This window comes from Rhinolophus sinicus, linkage group LG15, assembly GCF_036562045.2.
Source record: "Rhinolophus sinicus isolate RSC01 linkage group LG15, ASM3656204v1, whole genome shotgun sequence".
Classification (NCBI taxonomy): Eukaryota; Metazoa; Chordata; class Mammalia; order Chiroptera; family Rhinolophidae; genus Rhinolophus; species Rhinolophus sinicus.
The window spans coordinates 27,770,154-27,783,273 of NC_133764.1; the positions used below are offsets into that span (position 1 = coordinate 27,770,154).

Consider the following 13,120-nt stretch of genomic DNA (forward strand, 5'->3'; position numbering starts at 1 on the left):
CTTAAAATAGCTCATTGTAGAGCTGAAAAAGATGGAGACATCCATAAAGGAAGAACAAAGGTGTTGCAAATGGATTGGAAATCTTTTTAAAAATACCAATACAGTACTTGTTCTTTGCTTGCACAGAGTCCCAGATTTTCGTGATCTTTTACGCTTTCATTTCATTTTTGTGGGGGTGTGACTTGCTTCAGTTAGACTCCCAAGCAAGCTCTATTGCTCTGCTCCAAAAGGTAAACCTGCATTCTTCCCAAAGATACAGTAAAGCTTTGTATTCTTCACGTTTTGAAACCTACTAATTAAGAATTTGACACTCTCCATGAAAAAAGGCCAATAGGGCAGAAAGACAGCAGGAGGGAGGGGATGACAAACAAACATTGCCAAGCCCATAATAGCACCCCTCCTATACACTGTCAGAGGTAGAAAGGATCTGAGCAACCATGTAGTCCAACACCCTCTTGTACAGATGAAGAGAATGAAGCAGAGAGGGTGAGTGATTCACTCAAGGGCAAACGGCCAGTTAGTGGCCAAACAAGAGAATGCAGTCCAGTGCCTTCACTCACTTTAGCACTGGAACACCAACGATGACTCATTTATTTGATAAAGATTGCTGAGACTTTAGCATTAATCCATATTTATAGCTATTGATCTTTATTAATGCATCTAATTGAAAGAAATAAAATTCCTTTGAAATGTCCTCTACTGCAGACTTTTCACAGATAATATGTCAGTACTGCGTCCTTTTCTCTCCATCCCAAGCCCAGGTTAGTGTGGTTTGAAGATGTTTTTCTGCAGATCCTGTTGTAAGCCAGTGCGGATCCCAGCAGCCTTTGGTTTGTTAAGTCAAGGAATAGTGACCCTTCTCGGAATGTCTGTGTTAGAAACTTCTTGGTCTCATAAGGCTTCTTTGTCTGGCTTACCTCCCTCTGCTCCTCTCGACTCTGAAAGGAAACAACAAGGAATGAAACCCAAATTACTTTTTCTTTACCTGGTCACATTGTGCCAAAACAACTCTTTTACTTTCCTGGTTTCCCAAAAGCTGCTTATGTTTTTATTGTCTGAACTTAAAAAAATATTGTGTTTAATGATAAGTAGTTATTTTCTGAAAGATCAAGAGAAGGGTAGGTGTGATATCTAGAATCCATTGTGTGTCCTGACATTTTCTTCTAATAATTCAGTGCGTAACTCTGCTAGACATTTGTTATATGGAGAGTGTGATTTAAAAAACAACAGACATGAAGGTCACCATACTCAAAGAAGTTTTAGCCTAGAGAAACAAAACAAACATAGCAGAAACAACTAGAAATTATAGGTGGGTGACTAATAATAAACATTAAGGCTGGCTGTAGGTAACATTGTAAAGTGGGTAGCATTTGGTCTCTTCTTTCTGCCTGTCTGTGGCAGTACCTTCCTTCATTCACTCTGAAACTCTGCCTAGATGTAGAGAAGGGCTGAGAGGGCTGGAACCAAGGTGAGGCAAGTCAGGCATTTGTCCTGAGCACACAATTTAAGGGGCACCAAAAATTCACTAATCAAAATTAATATTTGAACACAATATGTTTTTAAAAATTCAAATTGGTACAAAAACAGAAAATCCATGATAAGCAAAATAGTTGATACTTTAGATAGAGGACGAGTATTACTGATTTTTCCTTTTGCCTCAGGCTGTAATATGGCTCACCTGATTCAGTTGGTATTCGGCAATAAAGCAGCAGAATGTGTGTGTGTGTGTGAGAGAGAGAGAGAGAGAGAGAGAGAGAGAGAGCACAAAACCAGAAGAAACCTTAGTCCCAAAGGGTTGGTCCAATCAATTTTACAGGTGAGAAAACAAATGTTTTGCCTGTAGTCAATCACAGATATGAGTATCTTTGAAAATAGTGAAGTTCAGGTCTCTTGACCATCAGTCCGGTGGACAGTTACACAACCATGGCTTCTGAGGCAGGAGAAAGTCACCTCTCCCAAAAGGAGGCAAGCTTAATGAATTGGTTAAATTAGGCCATTTTAATGGGCCAGAGATCTAGAGCTTTTAAAATAGTTAAGGTCCCAGAGCACATGAATAGTCTCTTTGGATACTGTGCCTATAAGGATTCCAGAAGAATAACGTATGGCCTGGAGCCAACAGCCACTGCCTCTTTTTGGTTGCTGGTGTTTCCAGGGGGTTGAGGGAGTGGTGGTGGTGCTAGTGGGGTGTGTGCTGTCGGCCCAGTTGGTATCCCCAGTGCCCTGGCTAGGAAACCCAGCCAGGGGTTTCCTTTTTTTGGCTGCTGGGGCAAATACACTCTTGCTTCCGTACCCCTGCCTTGTTCTTTGGCTCTGCTCACCGGTGACTTTCCTGGCTTGGCTTTTCCTCATATTGGCATGGTTTGACCCAAGGTTTGGAATATGTGCTTTGGTTTTGAAAGGGTGCCTTTTCACTGACCCAGGCCAGTTCACTAGAGTTTGACAATGCAGTTTGGGGCCAAAGTGCCAGCTAGGTTAAGTGTCTTTTTGCCTCCCTTTGTCCTCAGTGAGTATAGATTTCTTCATGACCTTGCAGGAAGAGGTGGATGGTGGAGGGAAGGAATGTTTGGGTGTTCCAGGTCCCTGGCCCAATTCTGTACCTGTCATATATTTATCAATCTACAAATAATTATCAACATCCCATTTTGGCAAGGCTTATAATACAGTCCAGGTATGTAGTGGTGATGAAAATCTCTGTTCCTCCTTGCTCCTTCCTCATCCAAGTCTAGGGAGTCAAAGACTATCCTATGTACACACAAGGGTTCTGAACACAGCAAGAGTTCTGAAAAGGACAGCTGTGGCCTAAGGTTGGTCCAGATCTGGCTCTTTCTTCATCCTCCATGGGTTTTGGCTAAGCGCTAAGTCTCATGAATGCTGGGGGAGCTGGTCTAAGAACTCAGGGGTCAGTTCTAATTACGGTGATCAACTCATTCCGAGTTGCTTGGGACTTTTCTGGTTTTAGCACTGAATGTCCCAAGTCCTAGGAAGCCCCTCACTCCTAGGCAAACTGGCACACTAGTGACCAGAAGCCAGTGGTCACTGGGCCACACAGTGGTCTCTAGAGTCATTATGAAGGTGGAGCATTTGACCTTTTCTCAAGAATAGGATGGAACCCCAAGTGTGTGGAATAAAGGAGCAAATAAACTTGCTTTGCAAGTTTGGGCACAGGAACCCCGGTAAAACCTGTCTTTTAGCCTCTGATAAGAATCAGATGCTTTTGGCCAAGGTCTGTGCTGAAGGCTGCACTTTCAAAGCAGTAAGAGTTTACTATCACCTCCATGGCACTTGGGCTGCAGGCCAGAGGTGTCTGGGGAAGATCCTTGGCTAATAGGCAAGCATTGATGCTGGCAACAGGCAAACTAGAAAATCTTGGGCCTTTGATCCCTACCACTACTGGAATCAGGACAGAGGGAATGAAAGCAGGAGCTGCTGTACCCCAAACCTCCAGGGACAGGGTTTTCAGGGTGACACACCCTCCTGTAAGGGTCACCACAGAGTATCTTCACCGTCACCAGACCAAACTTGTCCTCAATGCTCAGTCTCTTTTTAAGGGCAGGGCTGATGGAGATGTGTGAACCTGTCAACACCTGTGTGGTGTGTAGCAGTCTCTCACCTGGCTTTTGAGTAGCAGCTATGCACAGGAAGGCAAGAGAGGGTTGGCAAGTCCATCAATTATCTTTCCCCCTCTGGTGTACATTCAATCGCTCTGTCTCTCTCTCTCTCATGCCTGATCAAAGCATAGACAACTTTTATGGGAGGAATCAGAACAGTGACGTCCCAGAGGAAGCCAGAAATGACAGCCAAGTAAGCGTCAGAGTGGCAAAAGGGGTTTGGATCCCCAGCAGCTCAGTGCTGAGGGCCTCCCTGGGAGACGTTTCACAGAGCCAATTGATTCCGAGTATTGAAAGTTACCACTTAACCTCCAGTAGTAACTTCCATCATACTGGAATAAACAAAGACTGCAGAGGTTCCAAAGAGATCACATGCTATAGAAGGATCTGACAAGACTGTGTGGATATGGAATGAGTAGCCTGGAAGGATAGGTGAGATTTAGATAGAAAGGTTGGGGGCGGGGAGATATAACAGATGAGCGGCGGCCTAAGGCTCCAATCAGGGAGCTGGGGAAGGTTTTAAAAAGAGCCTACATTGAAGCAGATTAATAGCCTTTACTGCTTTATAGTTACTAGTGTATGTGTCTAATTCCCCTTCTACTCCCTTCCCTTGCTTTTAAATTACAAGATCCATAAAGACAGGACTCTGTCTTACGCAACTCTGTGTCCATATAAGTGCTTAGCACAGTGCTCTAACTGTAGGCATTCAGGAGACATTTCTGATACAAATTGAAGTGCATTTTAAGCACTGATTTATTAAAGTTTAGGGCATAAATCTTGAGACAAAGAATGGCCACCATATATGTGAAAATAAACCTAGAGGAGCAAACCAAATCTACTGTTGATTCCTTCTAATGTATTGCTGATTTCAGTTACTGTATTCTGCATTCCTGACTGGTTCTTTTTTATAGTTTCTATCTCTTTCTTGAAGTTCTCACTGAATTCATTTATTCTCCCCCCTAAGTTCATTGTGCATCCTTATAACAAGTTTCAAACTACTGTATCTGGTAGATTGCTTGTCTCCATTTCATTTCATTTCATTCTTTTTCTGGAGTTTTGTCCTGTTCTTTCATTTGGAACATGTTTCTTTGTCTCATTTTGGATGCCTCCCTGTGTTCGTTTCTATGTAGGAGGTAGATCTGCTACGTCTCCCACTATTGGCATAGTGGCCTTATGCAGTAGGTGTCCCGTGTGGCCCAGTCTCCCTGTTCACCTGAGCCAGTGCTCCAGGGGTATCCCTTGTGTGGATTGCATGTGCCCTCCTGTTGTATTTGATCCTTGGTTGCTGTGGCACGTCACTAGGTGGGATTGACCATCAGCCTGACGGGCTGTGACTACAGCAGACAAGCTATTGTGTGGGGCTGACCCCACGGAGTGGGAGTCACTTTGTGGGGCTCTAGTGACAGTCCACTCTGCCCTTAGGGTGTGTCGTTTGTGGAGCTGGTTGGGTGGTGCTCTGGTGTGGTCTGCAGCTGGTCCCCAGGTGTATTGGTTCTGGAGCCTCTTAGGGGGGGCTCTGGTGCCTGCCAATTTCAGCTGCCACTTGTGCCTGGTGTGAGACCACCTGGTGGGAGCTATAAAATGATCTGCCATTGGTTGATTCTTAATGCTGGGCTTGGAGGCACTTGGGAGAAGCTATGCTGCTGGCTGCCACTAGTGCCAGGCTTGGGACCATTTGGTGGGCACCATGATGTGAGCTGAATCCAGCTGCCATTGTGCCAGGCTTGTGGCCACTTAGTTGAAGCTAAGTCCCAAACCAACACTGGCTGCAGTTTATACCAGGCTTGGGGGTACCTGATAGGAGTTACAATGGAAGTTGAGACTGGTGTCCACTTGTGCTGGGCTTGGGGCTGCTTAGCAAGAGGTACCAGGTATGCTGAGGCCAGCCACTGCTTGCTTGGGCTTATGGACCTTTGAGAGATTTTAGGAAAATCTGCAGTATGAAATGTGTCAGGCTGCTTGTGTGGAGGAGTCTCTAGAATTGGCTGGGGCCGGTAGACAGAGTTGGAATGGAAGGTAGGGGATGGAGCCTCAGGGAATCACCAGGGCAGGGCAAATGGTGCTAGCCAGGTTAATGAAGCATTCAGATTTGGGACCCACCTGCACCTGCCAACTGGGTAGAGGAGTGCTCAACAAAGGAACAATGGTGCCTGCTAGTGCTTCCGTCCCGGGAGAGAGCTGCCCTAATCTGCCCCCCTCCAGGCTACCATGAAGCTAGTCAACTCAGTCCCTCCTCCCTGGAGGGACTGTCCCTGGATTTTTTTGAGCTGCTGCCTCCCTATTGGAGCTTATAGCAAGTGAATTTGGAGTGAGCAAATTTGTGAGCGAGTGAGTCCATGTGTGGGCCTCTCAAGAGGAATGCCTGAGACTCCAGCAACCCTCCATCTCACTCAGATGCAATCCCTGTTGGTTTTCATAGCCAGATGTTGTGGGGACTTTTCTTTGTGGCATTGGTGCTCTGGGCTCAGGAGCCCTATGGGGTTGGGACCCCTTGGTCCTCAGGGGAGACCACTGCAGCTGAGATATCCCTCCCAATTTTTAATTGCCACACTGTGGGTACTGGACCAGTCTGTTCTGTGTTTCCACCCCTTCTACCAACTAAATTATAGAGCAACCATCATTGAAAACCACCTGAAGACCAGCTGAACAAAAGTCCTAGAACTAAGGATATAAAGAAGCAGCCATGATGAGACTGGTAGGAGGGGTGGAGACACAGAATTGCTCCGACTTCATGGTGTCACCTAGGACACAAAAGGGATACTGCTCAGCCTACATGCTTTTAAGCATCAGAATATTTGGAAATGGGTGGACAATTGGTTGAACTTTCTACTCTTTATTGGAATATTTCACCATCTTGTGGAAAAGGCTCTTGGGCTACCTTTAAGCTCCTCGTTTAGACCATTAAATGAATTTTGTTGTGCAAAACAAGGAGGATTGACATTGATATCGTCACTAAGCCCTGCCCATTCAGTAGATTTAGCTAGATATAGGTGGTCAGGGATTTCTCTCTTTTATCATTTTTAAGAATGACAAACATTTAAAATTGGGAAATAAAGTCTACTTTATCTCCTTAAAAGGAATGGCTGGAGAACAGCAAAACCTTTTTCTATCTCCAGAAGGGAATTGTGGCAAAAGAATAGAAGCTTTATGGGGGAATTACTGGTATTATCAAAGGCTTTTCAAAATAGACTTGAAATGAATAGTTGTGTGCTTGTTTTATTACTGCTTTGCAAGTTTACATTTTGTTGTTGTGTGGTACTTTTTCTCCCCCACTATGAGATGGTTGCTAGGACATGAGAGCAAATACCCTTTATTGTGTTGAATTTGGGACTAAACATAATTATCTTATAATTTGGGTTCATAGTGCCATTTTTTGACAGTTAGATTATGAACTTTTTGAGGAAAATTGAGCCCACATGCTGTAAGCTGCTTCCTGTTCAGTTACCCTTCAAGTTATGATGTTTCTGTTCTCTCCTCCCCCATCCCTCTGTACTTGGGCAGCCTCCGGACCAGATGCTGCTGGAGGCAAACCAGATGATCCAGTAGAGGCACCGCCAAGCTCCAGCATTGTCTCCTCTGAAAAGACCCTTGTCCCCAGTCAGTGTGTTTTTCCGGGTGACTCCATGGAATGAGACTCCAGGGATGCTGCAATTCTAACAGAGGAAAGTGGTGAGTAAATAGAAGTTTTGTATATCCAGTCAATGTTTTGAGTAATTTCCATGACCATGTCAGAGATGTTTGATCTTCATTTCTGACTGGTCTTTAGTTGGCAGCACTTCTTACCTAACCTATCCCATAACATTTCTGTAAAGGAAGGTAATGAGCTATAAATAAACTCGTAAGTGCACCATGGGAGCACACCGCTAATATAAATCCCTTTTTAAAATAACAATCATTTTTCTCTGTTCCTACCTATTGTTCTAGCAGAAGTTTGGGTTCCCCTAGAAGCAGACGTTGAGATGAGGGTTTAAGTGCAAATGGTTTATTAGGGAGGTAATGCCAGGAAACACCAGTAGCAGAGTGGGAAGTGATACAGTCAAGGGAAGGAAGTAAAAAAATATGTTATGGAGCAGGTTACCACTATAGGCAACTAGGGCTCAGTCCTGCTGGGGATCTCTGGGAGACAGTGTAGAAGACACATCTCGGATTTATACCACCTGAGGGGAAGTAGCTTGGGTTTTTGTATACCAACTCCCTCGGTCATTGGTTGAAGGCTGCTTCCAGGGAGGGAATTAATTTCCCAGCACTTCTACCTTCTACATGGGCAGAGACTACTGAAATCCAAGAAAACTCTTGGACTAAGTGCTGGTGGGTTGGAAGCCAAATGTAAATGGCTGAAAGGTAAATAGCTATGGGCAGGGCACCAACGCATCTGTTACACTTAGCTTCTCAGAGCATGTGGGAGGAAGCAGACACTCCGTTGCTCCTGAAAGTGACTGAAACAATGACTCTTTGTTGGTAAGTGTCTTCTATCTGCATTTTTCTGTAAATCAAAAGATTTTTAGACTTATTATTAGGAAAGTGAAGTATTTCCCTCAAAATATTTTCTTTATATAGAAATTCTAGGGAATGGAAGCAGTGGCCAGCTTAATATCAAGCCTTTTCAAAATGCTTCAATCCATCATTTTAAATTGATGGAGGATAGAGAAGCAAACATATACAAGCTTTAGTCTCAAGATAGTCTTTAATTCACCATCAGTGACATTCTATGATCAGCACATACTTTCCCCTTAGATGCCTTTTGAAAGTGCAGGCAGATCCCTGGGTACCTTACGGATGATGGTGTGGCAGGGGCCACAGAGGTATGTGACATTGTCCTTTGATTTCAGTACCAGCTCCAAGCACTGACAACTGAAAAGCACTATGAAACCCAGGCGCCTAATTCCCATGACACCTCATGGAAATTCTGGAACCTCTTCTCCCTGGTGAGTCCTGCCGCTCTCTTTATCCCTAATGGCACCCCAGTTGTTCTCTTATTGTTTTGAGGGTTGATGACTCCAAGTCCCTAGCTTCACACGGGGATCTTGGTGATGCGGAGAACTAAGCCCATGGAGTCTCTAGTATACAGACACACATGCCACAAAAAGAGTGGAGCCGAACTTTCCTTCAGAGGCACATTGATAGACTGGCATCTTGGCAAAATGGAATCCAGAACGGTTCTCTGTCAAGTCTGCTTAAGTGGCAACTGTATCTGTGTCAGATCCATTGACTATTTCTACTGTGACTCCTAATTCTAGTCCCTGATGTGTAATTCATGAGGTTTCAGAGCTAGAAAAAACTTTAAAGATTATCCAGCCAACCTTTTTTTTACCGATTAAGGACAGTGAATTCCAGTGTGGTTAAGTCATTAGCACAGAGTCAAACAGCTAGTGAAGAGCTGTGCTGGTGCGAGGCAGTCTTTTCCCGCTTCTCTGTGAAGCTAGTAAGTTAAAGCAACAGGATTTTTCATTGGCTTCAGTAGAAATAAATGGTCGGTCCCACAAAGTTTTTGAATACATGCTCAAGACAGTGCAAGGCATTGTGGGGATCTGAAGAACAAGACGTGGTGCTCTCAGCATGGCTCTTGGCAATGCAGATGTGGAGAAATAACTACACAGTCTAGCAGAGAGTTTTATTTTTTACATGGGTCCATGTGATAAACTGAGGCACTCACCCTGGAACTCATATTCTGATAAGCCTACTGCTACGGGTAAGGGATCCAGCCTTCCGAATCTGTGCTGGGACATGGGGCCCTAGAGGAGACAGAAGAGGCAGAAGCTGACATCCATGAACAGTAAGATAAGGATGTCAACTCCCCCTCCCTCAGCTCCCCTTGACTAGGATGACTTTGAGGGTTGGGACCGGTTGCCTGGCAGAAAGACGCCCTGCCACCTGCAGCCACTTTCTGACTGCATAGACTTGGGCAGGTACTTAATTCTTCTAAGATTCAATTTCTCCAACTCTGATAATGCTGTAAATAGCACCTACCCATTGGCTGGCATGAAGACTAAATGAGATCAGGCATGTCACATTCTTAACACTGACAATAAAGATTTATCGAGTGGTATTTTCCCCAGTTTCTGTCTTCTGTCTAAGTCCCACAACACCTCCCCATGTCTCCATCTCTTCTGTGGCGTTTTCCTACCCTCACTTTTCCCCAAATCTCACTTCTCACTGACAATTTCCTCCCCCGTTCTCTTGCTCTGTGTGCTTAAACTTGTTTCTTCTTGCTTCCCAGCTTTCTTCCCCTTCTCCTTCTATTCCCCACTTCCTGGTCTTTATTCCTTCTTACTCTTCTGATTCATTCTCCATCCTATTTTCTCTATTTTCTTATAATTTATGCTCTTCATCCTACCTCCCCAATTCCAATCCCCCACCATTTCCCTGTTCCCATTCTACCAGGTTCTCTTTCCCTTCTCTGTTATTTTTTTCCTCCACATATTTACCTATCCTCTACACCCTTTAGGTTCCTCTAGCTGCCCCTTCCTAGACCCCGTTGTTCCATGCCCAATTAGGAGCTCAATCCCCACCTCCAATCTCTCCCACTCACAGTTTGGATCCAGTAAGCATAATTTGTTATTGTGGCAGGCAGCCTCTGAGATGGGCACCAATGGTCCCCGCCTCCTGGTATCCATGCCTTCATGGATTCCCCTTTCTTTCAGCCTGGTCTGGACCTAGTACCTCAATTCTAATGCCTATGACAAAAATAATGGGTGATCACTTCTGAACTGAAGTTTAAAAAGACTGACTTCCGTTTTGGGTGCTCTTTGGCTGTGAGGAAGCTAGCTGCCATATTGTTAGCCACCCTATTGAGAGGCCCACATAGCAAGAAACTAAAGTGAAAAGCCAGTGAGGACCTGAGGACATGAGTGATCCTCCCCTAGCTGAGCCTCAAGGTGACTGCAGCCCCTCTGACACCTTGATCGTAGCCTGTGAGAGACCTCAAGCCTGAAACAATCCAATGCCTGGATTCCTGACTTAAAGCAACTGTAAAATGATCACTGTTGTCTTAAGCTGCTGAGTTTTGGGGTAACTGGTTATGCAGCAATATTAAACAGGCAGAGTTGTCCTATACAGACCATCATTCAATAACGTTTGTCTTCTATGACCTTGAGCAAATCACTGTCCTTCTTTGGGTCTCAGTCTCCTCATCTGTGAGACTTGGGGGTTAGAGTCTAGCATCCCAAGTCTCCTGTCCATGAGGATATTTTCTGTGATGTTACAGGAAGACTTGTCTGTTCTACTGTTGAACATAGGAAGCCCAGCTTAAACCCGTATGTCTTTGCATTTTCAGCTCTACATCTTTATATGTGTCTCACATTTTTCCTTCCTATTATCTGAAGTCTGTTTCTAATTTTGACAGAATTGCAGTGGCCTATTGTGTGCCTTGCTCTGCATGACATACCAATTTCATTTTGGAGTCACGCCTATTGTCTTTTTCTCTGCTAATGTCTCTTGTTTTGCAAAATTCCAATAGAACGTGTGAACATAGAGAGTTGCCCTTGTGCCTGATCTTGGCCCTGTGTGGCCCCCAAACAGGGCTGGATGATAGACAGACAGCCTTTCTGCCACTGAGGCATCTTTTCTTGCTTAAAAATTTGCTTTCTAGATTGCAGACTCCCTTCCAATTCAAGCAAAGACTGGAACATATTAAATAAAAGCAGAGCTGAAATTGGATGGAATGTCTCAGCCACTTAGATTCAGACCTTTCTTCCAAAGGGAACACGTGGGAAAGGGGCTGGGACGTGCCCACATGGATAATGTAGGGAAAGAAGACGTCCATACCTTTTTCATACCATTCAAGTTTTAAGCAGGGGCAACATATTTTTTCTTAAGCAGGACCTGTAACCCAGGATCCATCACTTATGTATAGTGTCCATGGCAACCAGGCAGTGGTATGGGATCCCTTCTCACTGGGGAATTCCTTTTATGGCTCATTTCCTAAACCAGCATGGCCAGTACACGAGTCTGCAGTTTCCCAGTTGCTTAGCAACCAGCTCCTATGCTCTAGTCACTAGGAAAGGCAGTTTTTAAAAAAGTGTCGTCAGAATCATATGTTACATTCTCTCTACTTTGTCTCTTTAGAATAAAATAATTAGTGTGTGATAAGGATGCGGGAAAGGGCAACCACTCCCTGTTCATGCCTCCACTGCTCCTGGTGCGCTGCTGCAGGCAGGGCGAGGGGGAAAATGTTAGCATGCTTTCGGCTGGTAATTAAGCAGTGCGAGCCATCTGCACATTGAAAGCTCTACATTTTTCACGTCTCGTGGGGGCATCAAGTAAGTACAGGGGCAAGCAATCTGTGTGCTGTGTTCCCTCCCCCAAACCAGGAAAGCCAGACTCCACCCACAGGTGTCACTGGACCGTCTCTTGTTGGCTTGCATTCCTGGAGGGGAAAAAGGGAGGGTATGAGTTGGTTTGTTGGGGTTTTGGCAGAAAGGCAAAGAGACCACGTAGCCCCCTTGAGTCACAGCAGTGGTTTTCAACCAGAGGATGATTTTGCACAAGCCCCAGCCCCCAACGTCCCACAGGTTACATTTGGCAAGGTCTGTGGGCATTTTTGGTTGTCATAACTGGTGGGGGAGGGGGATGTTACTGATATCTCAGTGGACAGAGACCAGGGACATTGCTGAACATACTACAATACAAAGGACAGCCCCCAACAACAAAGAAGTTTCCTGCTCACAATGTCAGTAAGCTTGAGGCTGAAAAACCCTGAGTTAGAGGGATCAGAATATCCATCTGTCTGGTTAAAAACCAGCACTGGGAAAAAGATTGACAAGGGAAAGTATGCGGTGGGACTCATCAAAGTCCATTCAACAGACAATTCCAACTGGAACCTCTGTATGACATGGAATTCCTCTGCCCCTGCCAGCAGGTGACTTAGCAACACTGTAGAGAAGAGAACTCTCTGGAGTTTGTGGCAATGGAGGTAACCACGGAGGTTGCCTTCCTGTAAGGGAGGAGAGCAGAGAGGGAATGCTCTCTCCCCCTTCCAGGGAGGTGGCTTTGGCATTGGACAGATCTGGTTTCACATACTGGGTCTATTGCCTATACACCATGGGCTCTTAAGTATTTTACATTATCTCTCTGAGACTCAGTCTTCGCAAGTCCAAAATGGAAAATTAAAATGGGGTTGTAAGAATGACACAACAGAATACAGAATACATGAAAATGCCTAACCCCTCTTACGCCCTCCCATTCCTCTTCTTGTCTCAGCCCCAGGACTCTAATTGTCCCCTTTCTCCTGCTGGGTACTTTGAACTTTGGAGGAATATGAACAGATGCCTGGGCCTATAATGACTGAAGTCATTTAGCAATGGGCAAAGGACAAAAGCACCGTTTTTGGAATTTTGGCTGGTAGTCTTATTCTAAATTTAGGCATGAAGGAGAAAAACACAGAAGAAATGGGTGAGATGAGAGGCAGTATTGCCATCAAGAGTATGCCTGGGCTTCTAGGCCCAGCTCATCTGTTTTACTCACTGTGTGACCTTGAGTAGTTATTTAACCTAACGGAGTGGTTTCTCATCTAG

The 13,120-nt window shown here is 44.9% G+C and overlaps 1 protein-coding gene and 1 long non-coding RNA gene across 2 annotated transcripts in view; one reads left to right on the top strand and one right to left on the bottom strand.

Moving 5' to 3' along the window:
- Positions 1-625: 625 nt before the first annotated feature.
- The window catches only part of LOC141568922 (uncharacterized), a 71,935-nt gene continuing 59,440 nt past the window's right edge, over positions 626-13,120 (bottom strand). The window contains exon 2 of the long non-coding RNA XR_012492250.1: positions 626-938. This is a non-coding gene — a long non-coding RNA (uncharacterized LOC141568922). The remainder of the gene's footprint in view (positions 939-13,120) is intronic.
- The window catches only part of TANC2 (tetratricopeptide repeat, ankyrin repeat and coiled-coil containing 2), a 341,035-nt gene continuing 335,070 nt past the window's right edge, over positions 7,156-13,120 (top strand). Inside the window, exons 1-2 of the mRNA XM_074320171.1 lie at positions 7,156-7,277; positions 8,438-8,533. The gene's annotated coding sequence lies outside the window, so the exon portion shown is untranslated. The remainder of the gene's footprint in view (positions 7,278-8,437; positions 8,534-13,120) is intronic.